Source organism: Otolemur garnettii, unplaced genomic scaffold (genome assembly GCF_000181295.1).
Source record: "Otolemur garnettii isolate 467f Iridium unplaced genomic scaffold, OtoGar3 scaffold00181, whole genome shotgun sequence".
Taxonomy (NCBI): Eukaryota; Metazoa; Chordata; class Mammalia; order Primates; family Galagidae; genus Otolemur; species Otolemur garnettii.
Window position 1 is genome coordinate 2,189,890 of NW_003852576.1, and position 4,878 is coordinate 2,194,767.

The 4,878-nt window shown below is 42.4% G+C and overlaps 1 protein-coding gene and 1 non-coding gene across 14 annotated transcripts in view; one reads left to right on the forward strand and one right to left on the reverse strand.

Moving 5' to 3' along the window:
- APBB2 (amyloid beta precursor protein binding family B member 2) overlaps positions 1–4,878 on the reverse strand; it is a 377,881-nt gene that overhangs the window by 357,953 nt on the left and 15,050 nt on the right. The window lies entirely within an intron of this gene.
- Positions 4,605–4,706, forward strand: LOC111721759. The gene has a single exon (XR_002770780.1). It is a non-coding gene; the product is annotated as a U6 spliceosomal RNA (small nuclear RNA).

Sequence of the window (4,878 nt, forward strand, 5' to 3'; positions counted from 1 at the left end):
GCCAGCAATAAACCTGCCTCTTGCTTTTTGCATCGATTTGTGATTGTGAGTGGTCTTTGGGTAGGCGACCCCCGGGGTGGGCACAACAGAATCAAGGTGCTGACAGATCACGCCCCACCCCCCACCCCGCGCCCCAAGCCAATAGTGGAGAATCCTTCCCTGCTCCATGGAGCTTCCACTGGCCCTGGGCATTCCTTGGTTTCTGCCTCTATCTTCATGTGGCCGTCCTCCCTCTGTGTCAATGTGTCCCTGCCTTAACAAGACATTCTTCCTGTGTTTCTAATCCAAATTTCCCTCTTCTTATGAGGACAACAGTCATAATGGATTAAAGGCCCACCTGACCCCAGTACAACATCATCTTCACTTGATTATATCTGCAAGAACCAAATACGATCACATTCGCAGACACCAGGGATGAGGAGTTCACAGTATCCTTTGGGAAGGAGGAACCGACACAATTCAGCCTATTAACAGATACCCTGTATTCTGACTCCAGAGATGCAGAGAAATGAATCCGTTTCTCTAACCAGTTACCCTTTTGATTAATGCAAGATTTGCCAGTGCTCACATCACCTCTCTGAATAAGAAAAGTGGTTAAGGCTTGGCGCCTGTAGCCAGCCACATACACGGAGGGTGGCGAGTTCGAACCTGACCCAGGCCAGTTAAACAGCAATGACAACTGCAACAAAAAATAGCCAGGCTTTGCGGCAGGTGCCTGTAGTCCTAGCTACTCGGGAGGCTGAGGCAAGAGAATCGCTTAAGCCCAAGAGTTTGAGATTGCTGTGATGCCACAGCACTACACTAAGGGTGACATAGTGAGATTCTGTCTCAAAAAAGAAAAATGGTTAAAGGTTTGAGGTTCAAGGTTTCTCTATATACAAAGTAAAAAGAATACATTCAATATGTAACCATACTTTAAGGCAATGACAAACCTTATCATAAAAATAGCAAGTATTTCCCAAAAATGAAGCCAGTTAATATACCGAAAAAAATTCAAAGCATGAGAAATATTTACAATCTGCTTACCTTCACACACTGCTAATTTATTATGCACCTCCTTTTCTTCCATTAAGGCAACACTTTTAAATTTGGACTAATGAATAATAATTACATAATGAGACCCAGGTGCCGTGGCTCACACCGGTAATCCCAGCACTCTGGGAGGCTGAGGTGGGTGAGACCCAGGCGCCGTGGCTCACACCTGTAATCCCAGCACTCTGGGAGGCTGAGGTGGGTGAATTACTTGAGCTCAGGAGGTCAAGACCAGCCTGAGCAAGACTAAGACCCCCCCTATCTCTACTAAAACTAAAAAAGAAAAAAAAGAAAACTGAAAAAGTAAGGCAAGAAGATCACTTGAGTCCAAGAGTTTGAGGTTGCTGTGAGCTATGACACCACAGCATTCTACTGAGAGGGACAAAGTGAGACTCTGTCTCAAAAAAAAAGTATAATGATAATGGAGTTGTCATAATATTTTATGACAACTGCCTATAATCACTGATATTTCATATTTAAAACTCCTAATACAAAAGTGCCCATTTATTTTGATTTTTTTTTTAAGTCAAGCCCAGGCAAGGCCTGAACTCACAGCCCCTGGTTCGCAAGGCCAGCATTCTAACCACTGAGCTATGACACTCAGTTTATTTTGAAAGCTTAATGATCCTCTGGGATCTGCAGTTAACAAATTAAGATTACAGGTAATTTTTTAATTTTTTTTTTTTTTAGAGACAGAGTCTCACATTATTGCCCTCAGCAGAGTGCCGTGGCATCACAGCTCACAGCACCCTCCAACTCCTGGGCTTAGGTAATTCTCTTACCTCAGCCTTGTGAGTAGCTGGGACTACAGGTGCCGCCCACAACGCCCGGCCATTTTGGCTATTTTTTTCTTGCAGGTTGACGGGGCCGGGTTCAAACCTGCCATCCTCGGTATAATGGGCTGGTGCCCTGCCCACTGAGCCACAGGCACCACCCTAACTTTTAAATTTCTATTAACCTCACCAAAACTAGCCTTTAAGGAAAAATGTAAACAAGGCATAAAATTATTCAAGTAAATGGGTATATTTCAGATTTTCTCCTATTGATAGCTTCCCTGTTCTTCCAGAGTCTAATGGGAACTTAAGCTTCTGCTCTACAACCATCTCATTCCCCTGTTGTCCTGAGAAATACACTCACCACGTACTAGCAGCCCGATTTTCTCTGTGTGCTAGGAAAACAAGAGAAATGTCCACAGCTGGCTAATTCAGAATTTGGCCCTTTAAACAGATTTAGGGAAAGTGCCTGGTATGAATAACTATTAATCAACCCACTGCTCAAGAATTATTCTTTGAAATGATTTTGTTGGGCAACATCAGATATAACTAATTAAATGACTATATTCACAGTAGTGTGACTTCAACGGTGACAAACACCACACATGTCCCTTCACTCACTTTCCACATCAAAACACAGCATTCAAGTCAAAACCTGCTGATGAAGGCAAATACTATGAAGAAAATGTTTCCTAAAATCAAACTTTGAACCAAAATTCTATCTGCTTTCTTGTATTCCATCAATTATCCTGACTCAAACAGAAGTGAAAGTACTAACAGGTCTTTCCAAAGGTCATTTCTTATTTTGGAAGAAACGAAGAACCTATATTTTGTTTTAAATAAAATTAGAGCCCTTCTCTAGAAAAATTATATCGCTATTAACACAGAATAATTTAACAAGTAAAATTCTATTTTACTAGTACATATTAAGATGCAATTTTCAGACTAATGTATTTACAGAACATTTTAGGAGCGCCAGTTGCTCTCCCCGGCGGCCCCTGTCATTACCCGGAGCACATTCTCAGGATGGAATGCTCAATGATTAGAGAAATAACTGATTTTTTTTTCCCCAAAGAAAACATCACAACACCAGTTACATCCTTTAAAAGTCTGTATCACTCCACAGAGAGTGTAGAAATTTTCTTTGTTTAAAAAGCAATTATGAAAAAATGCAAAGCAGCTCGAGTGACAACCAAATACAGTTAGTGCTTCTGACATGACCCACCTCACACGGGCTGCTCCGCAGACCTCTCGATCCTTCTGGGGCAGTCCCAATTTCAAATCTAGTAGCTCTTATGTTTTAAGACAATATCAAGCGTGTGTGTTTGCACACGTCCATTCATTTACTGAAAGCCCTCTCCTTTGCAAATTCTGTCACCATAATCGTCATCCAGCCAGCTCCAGCTGCACGCCTGGTGCACCTCAGCTTCCCTCTGTATCAGGGAACCAGGACTGTACCGAGGGGCTACCCAGGATGATGCCCACAGAGCGTTCATCACAGTGACTTGTCTCACGGGGGGCGCTCTGTAAACATCAACCCCTGTAATTCCTAATGAATCTGCTTCCAGGTCAGGACAGGGAGGTAACTGGTTTAGGGCTGCTGCTGATCATATTTCACCCAGGAACAAATTCCAATCCATAAATCTCCCAAGTATATCAAACCGTAACGTGAGGGGTCAAAGGCACTGAGGGAGTGGTGTCTACATTTTCTGAAGATAATTCTAAAAAGCAGAGGGGAAAAAAATAAGAGAAAAAAAAAAAAAGATCAAGGAGTTGGTAGCTCACTCCTGTAATCCCAACACTTACGGAGGCTGAGGCAAGAGGATCACTTGAGCTCAGAAGTTCAAGACCACCTGAGCAACATAGTGAGACCCCAACTCTACCAAAAAAATTAAATATTTTCAGACATGTAGTCCCAGCTACAAAAGAGTGGGGGAGGAGAGATAGATAAAAAAAGAGAGAGAGAGAGAAAGGATGGTTTGAGCCCAGGAGTTGGAGGCTAAACAACAGAGCAAGACCTTATCTCTCAAGTAAATAAATAAACTGTATTTTAAACCTACTACAGGTTGAATAGCCCTAATTCAAAAATGCTTTATTAGAAATGTCCCAAAATCTGAAACATTTTGAGCACCCACATGCTGTTCCAAGCAAATGTTCACTGGAGCACTTTGGATTTTGGAGTTCCAGGTCAGGAACACAGAACCTGTACTTATTACAAATGTCTCACTATCAGCCTTTAAAAAAAAAATCTACCTTCTTAATATTCGAATTCTAAATGATACGTAAGTTTTAATAAAGGACCCTCTTCTGTAGCACAATAACAAGGAGTTTGCAATTTAGAGCGCTTCACCCCAGCCAACCTAATGTCGCCAATAGTAAATAAATATCAGTTAACCTTCTATCCAGTGTTTTCACCTGTTATTACAGTAAACCCTCCCCACACCACGGCCGTGTAGGTAACACTAAAGATAATTTTACAACAAACTGTGGTGCAGGGAGGAAAAACCATTTACCCAGGCTGCCCACCTCCATCTACAAACACCAGAAGGCGGCCTCAATTTCTGTCCAGACCTCAGGCCCATGGTCCCTTTAGACCAGTGGTTCTCAACCTTCCTAATGCCGTGACCCTTTAATACAATTCCTCCTGTTGTGGTGACCCCCAAACATAAAATTATTTTCATTGCTACTTCATAACTGTAATTTTGCCACTGTTATGAATCGTAATTTGATATGCAGGAGACCCCGCAAAGGGGTCACGACCCACAGGTTGAGAACCGCTGGTTTAGAGTATCACAAACAGTGCTCACTGGGCAGCGCGTATACTAAAACAGGAACATACGCAAGTCAGCGTGGTCCTTGCGCAAGGATGACACACAAATTTGAGAAGTGTTCCATATTAAAAAAAGGAAAAAGAAGAACGTCACGGACAAAGCAAAAGGTTAGGACACCTAGTTGCTTGGTTTGAGGGCACACTCAGTAAAGCCATGGGGAGCAGGGCCACAGTCTTTGAGGACATGCTAATGAGGGTTTACTTTTACCAAGACACTTCATCATGTGGAACTCAGTAATAGAC